At 40.6% G+C, this 12,920-nt stretch overlaps 1 long non-coding RNA gene across 4 annotated transcripts in view; it reads left to right on the top strand.

Annotated features, from left to right (window-relative positions):
- LOC102900151 overlaps positions 1 to 12,920 on the top strand; it is a 201,275-nt gene that overhangs the window by 95,850 nt on the left and 92,505 nt on the right. Inside the window, exon 1 of one of the 4 annotated variants that reach the window (XR_002152184.3) lies at positions 6,323 to 7,077. The exons of 1 other annotated variant lie outside the window; for it this stretch is intronic. This is a non-coding gene — a long non-coding RNA (uncharacterized LOC102900151). Of the gene's footprint in view, positions 1 to 6,322; positions 7,078 to 7,132; positions 7,411 to 12,920 lie in introns of those variants that run through there. 2 more of the 4 variants (XR_006592192.1, XR_006592190.1) reach the window with 2 other exon arrangements.

Raw genomic sequence — 12,920 nt, 5'->3', positions numbered from 1 at the left:
TGCTCAGAGCAGGGCTCTCTGCTATCCAAGTCAGCTCCCATAGAAGCTATCGGAGATGCTGTTGATTTAACAGCAAAAGTATCCCTTGGATCAGTTTGATTCTGAGAGAGAGAGCGTGTACACGATGGGAGAAAATACCTTTCCCTGAAAAATTATTGAACATATCCTGTATCATTGAGCCTCTGGACCCACATTATCTCATTAGGACTGTAAGAGAACCTTGACTCCTGGTGACCAAGAAAAACTTATTATCCCCAGTTAGCAGATGAGGAAACTGAAGCTCAGAACTTTTCCAAACTCAATCTGCTGTTGGATAGCAGTGTCAGAGGACCAGAATTTAGGCCTTTTCTCTCTCTTAATTCATGTTCTACACACATATTAACATGTTATAATAATATGGTGTTTGTGTATATAGATATAAAATCTTGACACAATAATCCGGGACTGGAAAGGTTTGCTTGGATAATGAAGGCCCTGGGATCGGTTATGGTCTGATTTTCACTGATGTTGGTACATGTTCTACAATTCTTCAAATTCTTGCATTTCAAGCCAGAGCTGTGCATTTAGCAATTAGGAAAACTCAGTGAAGTATGGCCTCACAGAGGAAGAGCGCTCTATTTAGAGTGCTTTTTTAGAATATACAGCATTTCCTTCCCTCGATGAAATAGTGATCTAAACATTCCATTATTCAAACATGGGGTGAATAATAACAAGGCACTGGCTGGAAGTATTACAATGGGAAAAATACATAGAGGGATTTATAAGCTTTTGTATTGAAGCTTGTTCAACATCTTCTCTTAAAAAGAAAAAAAAAGTTCCCAAGACTTGATTTGACTCCTTTGCTGTGTGCTATTTTATTTTCTGCACAGGCCGGAGTTTGCTAAGAAATGCTAGCAGTCTCCAGTGTCAGAGGCAATGGGTTATAGAACCATCAAAAACAAAGACCGGGAATAGCTGCAAAGCTATTGCTTTTGTTTTGGGAGGATAGATGCTGGATTCCACCCCTTAATACGTTCCTCATGGAGTGTAGCTGAGTCTGATTTCAGTGGTGGGTGTAACCAAGACCTTTGCCCTCAAATTCATTGCAAGGGGCTGTAGACAACAAAGGCCACTCGAGGACTGACAAGGAGTCCTCTTGGAATGAGTGTAATCCAAAACCCATCACAGAGTTTTATTAGAACCAGGGAAGGTGACAGAACTATTGGTCACGACTCCAAAGAAGCTAGAGAAATCCCACATGCTTCAGGGACTACTGCAAAGCTTTCACCAGTGCCAAAGGCTCATTTAGCTTCTTTTTTTTTTTTTTTTTTTTTTTTTACCTTTTAACGGAGGGCAGAAGAAAGTACTAGTATTGTTGAATTTGGGCCACTTATGTTGGCTTTTTTTTTTTTTTTAACTCTTCTGGAAAATGTGGCCATAAACCTCTGTAAGAAAGAGAATGTCTTCTGTTAGCTTAAATTTGATACACATCATCTAATCTAACTCAGGATGCTTATGGGCACTCAGTAGAACTGAGCCTTAGCTTAATTTGTTTCTTTCTTGGTAATACCCACTTTTAAAATTATTTTTTTAAGGGAGAAGGCAGTCCCTGAAGAATTAATGGAGGGAGCTCAATGCAGAGTCCCACGACCTGGGTAAAAACCTAGCTTTTATCAGTTATTAGGAGGTAACCCCAGGAAAAATTTCTTTTTAAATAGTATTTATTTATTTTTGAGAGAGAGAGAGAGAGAGAGAGAGAGAGAGAGAGAGAGAGAGAATCTGAAGCAGGCTCCACTGACAGCACAGACCTGAAGCAGGGCTCAAACTCACAAACTGTGAGGTCATGATCTGAGCCGAAATCAGGAGTCGGATGCTTAACCAACTGAGCCACCCAGACGCTTCCCCCAGAGAAAGTTCTAACTTCTCTGAGCCTCAGGGATATCTAGTATCATAAAAAACAATCTGATGACTTGGGGCCATCAATCCCAATTTACAGATGAGAAGGGAAAAAAAACCTGTTGCTGAGTGAAATTCCATACGTCGCACCACAAGGAGAGTTGGCAGGCTTGAAGCTAGACTCTGAAACCTCATCACTGAGCATCCATGACCTTGCTGAGTCCGCTCCACAGTGCTCCCCCTGCCAGAACATATTTTCTCTTGATTGTGCTATTCAGAGATCTCCTCTATCATTCCTTCTCTAATCACATACTTTGTCCAATCGTGGACCAACATACAATAATACAAACCTTTGCTTGATATAAAACCCACCTGGTTTAATTCTGAACTCCAATTTGTTTTTAACAACCTCTCCAAATAGCTTGAATAGCCAAAGCAGCCTTGAAAAAGAAGAGCAAAGCTGGAGGCATCACAACTCTAGACTTCAAGCTGCATCACAAAGCTGTGATCATCAAGACAGTATGGTATTGGCACAAAAAACAGACACTTAGATCGATGGAACATAATAGAAAACCCAGAAATGGACCCACAACTATATGGTCAATTTATCTTCGACAAAGCAGGAGGGACTATCTAATGGAAAAAAGTCTCTTCAACAAATGGTGTTGGGAAAACTGGACGGCGACATGCAGAAGAACGAAATTGGACCATTTTCTTCCACAATACACACAAATAAATTCAAAATGGATGAAAGACCTAAATGTGAGACAGGAAACCATCAAAATCCTAGAGAAGAACACAGGCAGAAATCCCTTTGACCTCAGCCAGAGCAACTTCTTACTAGACACGTCTCTGGAGGCAAGGGGAACATCTTTCCTGTATTTCTTGATCTGATCTGATATCACATATTATACCCCGTGAACCTTAGAAGGAGGAGTTTTTTGATGTTTAGAATATGAGAGCACTCATAATACTTTTTCCAGAAACACACTACTTTGTGGCTCATCCTAAATAACCTATCACCTGCCAATGGAGATCTTAGGATCATTCTTTAAAAAAAATTTTTTTAAATGTTTATTTGGTTTTGATAGAGAGAGAGAGAGAGAGAGCAAGCAGGAGAGGGGCAGAGAGAGACACACACACAGAATCCAAAGCAGGCCCGAAGGCTCCGAGCTGTCAGCACACAGAGCCGTGAGATCATGACCCGAGCCAAAGTCAGACACCCAACGGACTGAGCCACCCACGTGCCCCATGGAGGTCTTAGAATCATCCTACTATGACAGCATGCATGTACTGCAATATGGTTTTTACTTTATGGGTTTGCCAAATCAACTAGATTTTGAACTCAAAAGGCCAGATGCTGGATTATTTTAATGTGGAGGTGAATTTAGTTAGGCACATGAACTGATTGTAGGACTTTTTGTTCCCAGCCCAACCAAAAAGAAAATCACATGTGATACATACACAGAGCCCCCTAATCATACTCACACTTAAAACACACACACACACACACACACACACACACACACACACACACACATTCAATGAGCCCCTTCTCAATACAAGCCAATGTATTGGGCAGAGAACCATAAACTTGAGGTCCCTGCCCTCATAAAGCTCTCTGCCTAGGTGGGAAGGATGTTTTTACAAATAGTGGCAAGTACACTGAGATGAATGAAGGAGTATTGTGGGTGCTATGTGGGCATATCTTTAACTAGTTTGGGCAGAGATTGTAAAGAAGGCTATCTGGACAGTGTAGCACTTAAGCTGAAGTATAAAGAATGGTCAGGAATTAATTAGGTAAACTGGGGGCAGGGAGAAAGTTCATTCTAAGTAGAAAGAGCCAACATGTGAAAACCTCAAAAATGGGACAACCGTGGCACCTTTATGAAGACAACGCAAGCCCAGCATGGCTGAACTCCAGAGATAAAGTCATGAGGTGGGTTATGAGGAGAGGCTGAAATTTTGTCTTTCAAAAGAGCAACAAAAAGTATTTATGCCTTTTAAATATTGGAGTGACCAGATAAGATACGAATTTTAAAAAGAACGTTTCCATTTCCAAGTGAAGAATGAATCTGAGGGGCATGAGGGCGGATTTGAAAAGACTAGTAAGGATATAACTATAATAGAGCCATGTGTGCTGGTGACTTTAAAATGGGGAGGGCATCACAAAAGAGTAGTAGAAGTGGGTGGATTTGAGAAATATTTAGGGAGTGCGATCAATGAATTTTTGGTGCTTTGTTCCATGTGGGATGATAAAAAAAGGTGGTTCAATATTAAGTTGCAACTTTCTGGTTTTAACAGCTGTTGAGTGGTGGGGAAAGACCAGTTATTCATATGGAAAGTCAAGGGAGAGGAGCAAATTTGGAGTAGGATAGTCACAATAACTATGCCACAGTATTTATTGCCCATTCACTATGGATAATTGGCTATTCTATGTGTTTTATACACATCTACCCATTTAATATTCTAGCCATTCACCCAATGGTCCTATCGCTGGTACCCGGCAGGACTGGTGTTTCAACACAGATGGTGTGATCCCTGAAGCCTTGAGTTGACTTACTACCCTTATTGTAGAAAGGCTGAATAGAAAGTGAAATGTATAGTTCTGGAGCTCAGGAGCAAAGTCTGAGCAATACATATAAATGAGGGAGTCATTGTGTTATGCATGATAGGCTGTAACATCTCAATGACTTAACTCAATAAATGTTTATTTCTTGCTCACACTTAGCCCTATGTGGATGTTCCAGTTCGGTGGCTCTCGTAGGCAGCTCCCCCACCAAGCACTGACTCAGAGATCAAGGGCTTCTTCCAACTCAGGGGTCCACCACTCTCTGGAGCCTTCTTAGAGTCCTCGTCTGGCATTCTTCCTATGCATTCAACTAGGTGATGCACAAAGAGAAAGAGAATGGAGGGTTTCTCAGGATGATGTTAGGGACCAGGAATAAAAGTGGTGTGCATCATTTCTACCAAAATTATAGTGGCCAGAACAATTCATATAGTCCCAACCGGCCCCTTGCATTTAGCTGCATGCTCCTAGAGAAAACGAAGAGACATTTTCACGAGCATGTAGATGAAACCATGGGAGTGAACAGGCTCACCTGGTGAGTGACTAAAGAATTAGATGACCTCGGTTGGGGCCCCTGGGTGGCTCAGTCGGTTGAGCGTCCAACTTCGGCTCAGGTCGTGGTCTCATGGTTCATGGGTTCGAGCCCCGCATTGGGCTCTGTGCTGACAGCTCAGAGCCTGGAGCCTGCTTCAGATTCTGCCCCCCTCTCTCTCTGTCCCTCCCCTGCTCACACCCTGTCTTTCTCTCTCTCTCTAAAAAATAAATAAACATTAAAAAAATTAAAAAAAAAAAAGAAAGATGACCTAGGTCATATACCTGACAAGCTCTCTATGATAATGATGATTAATAATAGTCAAAACTTTTAGAGAATTTACTGTCTTCCAGGCACATTTACATATATTATTTCATGCACTCCTTACAAAAGCCCTTTGTGTAATGCTATTATATAGTTTTATATATAAAGAAACAAAGCTACAGAGATAGTAAATAACTCCTCCAAGGTCATAGCAATCATAAGTAACAGAACAGAAATTTGAATGCAGGCAATCTTATTCTAGCGTCTATGAGTTTAACCCATGTCATAAGCTACATAATTACTAACTTCAAATACTTGAAATATGTCACATTAATATGTAAGTATCTGTGCTATGGGTTCCCAAGGGACAGGACTATCATGAACAAATGGAATTTAAATGATGGTAAATTTCAGCCCAGAAGAAGCTAGCTCTTCCTAACAGAGCTGTCTGAAAGGAAGTAAAGTGTATCCGGAGATAGTGGGATCAGTGGAGGCACTCAAGCATAAGAACAGACCCTTGGCAAGGATATCACAGAGAGGATTCAAGCATCAAATGAGTGCTTGGGAGAGATAACATTTATGTTCTCCTGCAACCTACGAGAGTTGTGAAAATTTTCAAGTATATATTTGCTAGTTTCTCCTTGTGAATGTATAACCCCCACACCAGGCTAAGTTGTGAATCAAAGTTAGTTTCAATGCCTGTATGTTCTTTGGGCTGATGTCTGAAAGGAGGAGAAATGAAAAACTTAAAAGAGGAATTAGCCCCTTCCCTTGATATTCTTATAACTGACAATAGAGACAAGACATACACTTGTGTATCATTCTTGTGAATTACCAGGGAGCAACCTATTTAGAATCTAGCCTGGAAGGGACTTAGAAGTGATATATAGATGGCAGAGGCACTGAAGGTTGGTCTTGAGTTAGCCTTGTGTTGTCTGTCTGCTTCAAAGTCCTCTGCTTTCCACCATCAGTGGAGTTCTGCAACTTTAGCATGCGTCCAAATCACCTGGAGAGGTTGTTAAATCAACCTCAGCTTTCTGATTCAGTAGGTTTGGGCTGGGACCCACAGATTTGCATTTCTAACAAGCCCCGCCCCTCCCCTGGTGCTACTGAAGCTGGTCAAGGTGATCACACTTTGGGAATCACTACTCGAACATCAGATTTATTGATCAATACCATAATCCTATGTGTCTAGTTCTCCTTCAGACTGTGAACTCCTGGGACAAGGACTGTCTTGTTTCTCTTTGTATTCCCGGGGCCCAACCTACTGTTTGTCCCTTAGTTAATTTGTGTTGAGTGAATAATTTGAAAGCAATGTGTGGTTTTCTAGAAGTACAAAGGGGGAAAGTATCTGTGGGAATCAGTTGGGGGAGGAATCCTGTGATCTCTCCTCCCACAGATTTGGAAACATGATTCAGGCAAGGAAGTGTCTGAGCTGGGAAACAACCTTCTTTACACACAAACACCCCATTTCATAATTATACACATAAGACTCCAGTCCTCAGATGAGTGTCAGAATCTTTTCTTCTCACCACTCTTCCTCATCATCTCCCTTCCTTTTCTGTAACAGCGACTTCACAGAAGGAAAATAGCCTTTCTTGCACATTGAATGTAATTTGCCGCCTCCTGAAGTCCGTTGGCTTTGGCTGAACTTTGCTATCCTCACTGAAGAGGGAACCCTTTCCCACTGTTCTTTGAGAGAGCAGCCCCTTTGAAGTCACAGCTGGCTTGACTAAACTCATTTCCTCTATCCACAATGTGCGTCTGATGCAATGTTGGCTGATGCTCCCTCTTGCCGGCTCCCGCTATTGAACCAGACCCAAGTGCAATGTTTAATGTGAGTGTTTGGCTTGGCTTAAATTTGGCCAAATCATCTGTACTTTGTTTCATTTGAAAACCTTTTCTCTCTCTCCTGCGCCCCCCCCCCACCTCCCTCTCTCCCTCCTCCTCTCTTGCTCCCTCCCTTTCTCTTGCAACTAGTTCATTCCAGATGTTTTTGATTTGTCCTCCTGTGGTCTACTCCACCCAGTTCCTAAATCAGTAAATTATTTTCATGCTTCCACCAAAACTTAAGGAAAGAAAGTACTCAATTAGAGAGAGAAACTGATTATAGGTTTTCTAGAGCTTACACTTAGCGATGGCTGCTCTCCTCAGGACATACCTTTGAAAGGTAGGAGAATATGTCTCATGGTTGAGAATACAGTTAACCCTCAAACAACATGGGTTTGAACTGTGTGTGTCCACTTACATATGGGCTTTTTTTTTTTTTTTGGATAAATACAGTACTGTAGATGTGTTTTATGGTTTTCTTTATTTTCTTTTCTCCGGTTTAGTCTATTATAAGAATATAGTACATAATACATATAATATGTGTTAATCAACTGTTTACGTTGATTACAACGTTGATTTACAACAGTAAGCTATTAGGAGTTAAGTTTTTTTGGGGGGGGGTCAACAATTACATGTGAATTTTGGCTGTGGGGGGTGGGGGTGGTCAGCTGCCCTAACCCCCACACTGTTCAGGAGTCAACTGTACTTGAATTTAGCATTCAACTTCTTAGCATTTGGAATAAGAGAGTGGACTTACTGCTGATATACTAATAATACAAGTACTCAAACTCATCTCCTCCTTTGAAGCCCAGTATAATTGCTCTTCTTGTTTGAAGTGTCTCTGTTATAAAAGTACAAATAGATTCCCATTCTATGAACTCCCACATGAGAGATAAAATGTAACATAAAATAGTTATGGACATTCCCCTCTCCCATCACCTCTGACCCTTCTCAGCATGTTGATTGTGGTGATGAAGGTCAGGGTAGACTGGGTGGAAGAAGGGAGAAATGTTTGCTCTGTTATTATTACGAACAGTAAAGAACTTCTCAGAGGAAACCATAATCTGACAGGCTAGCAAGAGAATTTAGAAAGTAACGTCAGTAAACTCCCTGAGTTAGGGAAGAGAATTTTGGATGTTTTTGAGAGTAGAGGGGGAGAACTGAGGGTAGCTGATTACACGAGATTAGAAGAGAAATGGAGTGGAAGATTTTAAGAAGTTTACACGGTGTTCTGAACATAATTTCTCTTAGGTGCCTTTTTAAGTGACTTTAGTCAATACTGACGGTCCTTTCTAAGACTTTTTGTGTGGTTGATGTGGGTTTTCTTTTGGATTTGAGGCAGAGATGCCGCTTACTAGTTACATACACCTGTAAAATGTTTTGCTACTTATTTTGTTGTTTCATCCTGCCACTTGTCTGCAACACTACCTGACGCCGTGAGATTGAAGGAAAATGGCCTTTAGAACCGCACAGCTGCACTTGTTTGTTGGAAGGAGGCAGGTTCTTCTGACACATAGAATTAGAAGGCAGGTTCTTTTCATACATGGTAATGTGTTTAATATGGTCAGTGCCTTAAATTCTCTGAACTATTTCTGAAAAGTGAGTGTATTACTATGCAACTTGCATGAGAGGAATTCAGTGAAATCATTTGAAGTGCCTGGCACGCAGTCATATTTGTAACAGTAGTGTGGAAAACCAGGACTCAAGGCATGTGATCAAAACATGGCTTTATTTTTGTCTTCAACTCTTAATTATTTCGTTATTGGGGCAGTTACCCAGGCCACTGAGAATTTTGGCACAGTGTATCATTTTCTGGACATTCTTGGAAATAATAGATAACCAATCATTTTGTGTATCAAAATCAGATGAGTTAGAAATGTCCAATGAATAATGGGCATGGTAATCTACACATTAATACTTTAGTCTTCATTTAAAGATACGGACCCTCTCCCCAACCCACTCACTAAGTTGCGGCAGCCTAAGTAGGCCAGTCTATGTTTTGGAGAATGAAGTATGATTAGCCCTTCCTTCCTTCTTTATTATCTGTTCACCTGTTTTCTTAAGGTTAAGTTGACAACCTACCTCTATTGAATGCAGGGGGGAAAATTGGGAATAGACTGAGAAAATTCTTGGTTGGTCAGTGATAAGTTTGGCTTACAAGATGGATTCTGGCTGATGGGTTCAGCTAAGCTTTCATGGGTATCTCCATGGACTCTTTGATGGCTCTACTACTAAACTTCCCTAAGTGTGACTCTACAGACATGGACAGTGTCTTTACTTCTGGTTAGTGTGGTCCTTATCCATACTCCATGCATATCTCTGGCAGTCTGCTCCACATATATTCCATAGATCTCCCTGCCCTCTGGCAGAACCCCTCTTTGATAGGATTCCTATTTAAATGGCTGAGCTTACCAGTGAGACTTCATATCAGAAGACTGATAATTCACACAGGGGAGTTCAGTGACTTCCCAAGCCCCCACCCCCTATTGGCCTTGTAACTACGGGCCGTTCCATCCAGCTCTCCCCTTTATTCTTCAGGTATATGTCACTTTCCAAATTCCTGCATCCCCCCAGATCCTGGAAACACAGAGCCAAATAGCCCTGCAAATTTAAATAGACCTGTAAATTTAAAGTAAGATGGTGAGAAGAGAAAGGATGGGGGGGTGTCATAGTGTAACTTTTCCAAACAAATAATTTTCACAAAAATTATTCTTCCTAATTTCTATACTTATGATCTCTTTTTTTCTTCCTTGTGGGTTTCAGATCCATACAGCTCCCAGAATTACTTTGAAATGTCTGCAGGTGGTAGGGTATCCCATCTTGGAATTTCTCATCTATTTCATTTCACTTCCTCAGGTGAAATGTCAAAGTTTACATCCTGTTACACACTCATATATCACCATATTCCTGTGTTACTGCCACCAGATGAAACATAAGTTTTGTGTAAATTCTAGTGATAATAATGTCTTATGTAAGGCCCATGATATACCTTATATGGCAATACTCACAGAGTGAGTAGATCTTGTAGATCTATCTACAAGAAAGCAGTTTTAGCAAAATTAAATTCCTTAGATTTGTCCTAATTAACATATACATAAAGATGTGGTGTGTTTGAGTGTTCTATAAATATTTGCTGCATTAAAGAAAATGAGTTATCATGAGCTCTGACTTTGCTACTGATTGGCTGTGTTATTTCAGGTGAAAAATCACCTCAAGAGATTGTTTCTTATTTATGGAAGGGAGATTCTATTGATATCACCTGTGAACACTTCCAACTTTCAAAGCCCCATGATTTTGTAATTCCACACATGGATTTTTCTTGTTATAATAGATTCACATGTGTACCTTCTCTGATCAAGTAGATGGCAGGAGAATGTGGGTAGGGACTGTATTACTTGTGTGTGAGAGTTAACAAAATTTATTTTACACTCCAACTTCCATAAAGAACCCAAGTGTTCTGGCTAAGAGAACATCAAGGGCAATGCCAAGGATGCTACTGTTGGGTAGCCTTTCTAGTTGTTGGAGTTTGGGGTGATGAGGAATCGATTGAAGGACATGGTGTCTCTATAGAATGGTTTTTTTTTTTTAAGTCTGTTCTTTGGTTTCTCTTCTGGAAATTATAGCCTTTGTGAAGTTTGTTCCAATATATATACAGGTAGGATCTACAGGGTTTGGTAATTGACATGTCCCACATAGAAGCACCAGCCGTGAAAGCTCAAATGAGAGGGAGAGATCACTCTATCTGTTGGGCCCAGGGAAACTTTCACAGGAGAGACAAACTTAGCAGAGTCTTAAGAAATGATTAAGCATTCATGAGGCAAAAGGAGAAGGAAGGAAGGTCACCTGAGGGAGAAGAAGGAGGAAGTGTAAATCATCTCTTCTCTCCTGTGGGATCTGCAATAACTAAGAAAAAGATGAGGAATCAGAGATCCAAATATCAGCAGTATACTGTAACAGTAAAATTGCACTTACCTTAGGATGTAGTAATTCTCCTCTGAGATACATACCGTAGAGAAACTCACATATGTGTACATGAAGGCATATCACAGAATATTCACAGCAGTATGCCTCTAATAGTGAAATAGAGCCAACAACCTGAATATCCATCACCATAAAGATGCAGTATATTAATCCATGGGGATGCTATAATCAGTTAAGATGAATGTACTAGCAATAATACATCTATTAACATGAATAAACCTTGACAACATAATATTGAGTAAAATATGTGACTCAAGTGAAAAAAGGAACTTTTTATGTGAATATGTTAATATGATACTATTCATATATAAACATAAATAAGCAAAACAAAATTTGATATTGTTAAGGAATGTGTAAGTATATGAAAATCTTCAGAAGACCATGGGGGAGAGGAAGGGGGAAAAAAGTTACAGAGAGGGAAGGAGGCAAACCATAAGAGACTCTTAAATGCTGAGAACAAACTGAAGGTTGATGGGGGTGTGGGGGAGAGGGGAAAGTGGGGGATAAGCATTAAGGAGGGCACCCATTGGGATGAGCACTGGGTGTTGTATGGAAAACAATTTGACAATAAATTATATTTAAAAATAAGTAAATTAAAAAATAAAGAAATATTCAGGAGGATGATGAACACAAAGTTCAGTAGTGCTTCTCTCTGTGATAGGAAGTGTGTGGGAGAAGAATGGGAACAAGAAGGAACATACAGGGGTGCCTGGGTGACTCAGTCAGTTAAGTGTCCGACTTCAGCTCAGGTCATGATCTCACAGTCCGTGAGTTTGAGCCCCTCGTCGGGCTTTGTGCTGACAGCTCAGAGCCTGCAGCCTGCTTCAGGTTCTGTGTCTCCCTCTCTCTCTGCCCCTCCCCTGCTCATGCTCTGTCTCTCTCTGGCTCAAAAATAAATAAAAACATTAAAAATTTTAAAGAAAAAGAAGGAGCATACAGAGAATTGTGATTTTATGGATAGTGGTTTAGCTCTTAAGCCAAGTCATTGGAGTATTTTTTTCCTTCTAGTGTTCTCTAGCATCATTGGATGTCTGAAATATATGTCTCCTACAATCACAGAATCTTTTTGAAATAAGGTTTATTACTGGCAAACTATACAGAGATACATGGCTTAAACCCAATCCCACAATGGGCTCCCAGTCTTTCACCTGAACTGACTTTGACCAGCGAGTACAGGGCAGAGAATCCATGGTCCAGTGACCTTGGCCTAGGGTAGCAGGAACAGAGAAAACAGACTGAACTCCTTGTTTCCTTGCACAGAGGTATGAGTGAGGTGGAGAGAAGGTCACAAGATTTTCCTCAGTATTTCTAAGAGAGAAAAAATTCCTATTATGTGGGTTTCTCATTTTAATAAAACCAGAATCCTCTATTTCTACTTATGTCATTTAATTAAAGTTTTATTAATATCAAAATTCACCCACATTATCCATAGCTACTCAACTTTTGTAAACTATGCCTTTGGTTAAAGTAATTAGACTTCTCAAGCGTTCCATGATACTTATTTGGAAACATAAAGGCAGCAAATGCACTTCGAGTGACTGTCACGTGCAGCCCTTTGCCACCTCAGGAACTTAAGAGGTTCCCCTCTCCTCTGCCTCCCTGAGGAAGCATCCTCAATTGCAAACAGACTGTGTGACAATAGAATCTGATTAGACTGCCCCAGGTCTGTCTGGGTAACTAGTGTGCCACAGCTACTTGTGAAAGACTGGTGAAGAACCAAGAAAAACTGGCAATATTTTAATTCTTTAAGGCATTGCTTCCATATAAGGATTTCGGTACACAGCATATTTCCCCCAAATTCTAATACATGGAGATCGCCTGGAGAGGCTGTGTGTGAAAACATGGCTGGTGTGGCTGGTGAGTAGAGTC

The sequence above is a fragment of the Felis catus genome, chromosome F2, assembly GCF_018350175.1.
Source record: "Felis catus isolate Fca126 chromosome F2, F.catus_Fca126_mat1.0, whole genome shotgun sequence".
Classification (NCBI taxonomy): Eukaryota; Metazoa; Chordata; class Mammalia; order Carnivora; family Felidae; genus Felis; species Felis catus.
The sequence above is the reverse complement of the archived record's forward strand: the minus strand, read 5'-3'. Positions and strand labels throughout refer to the sequence as shown.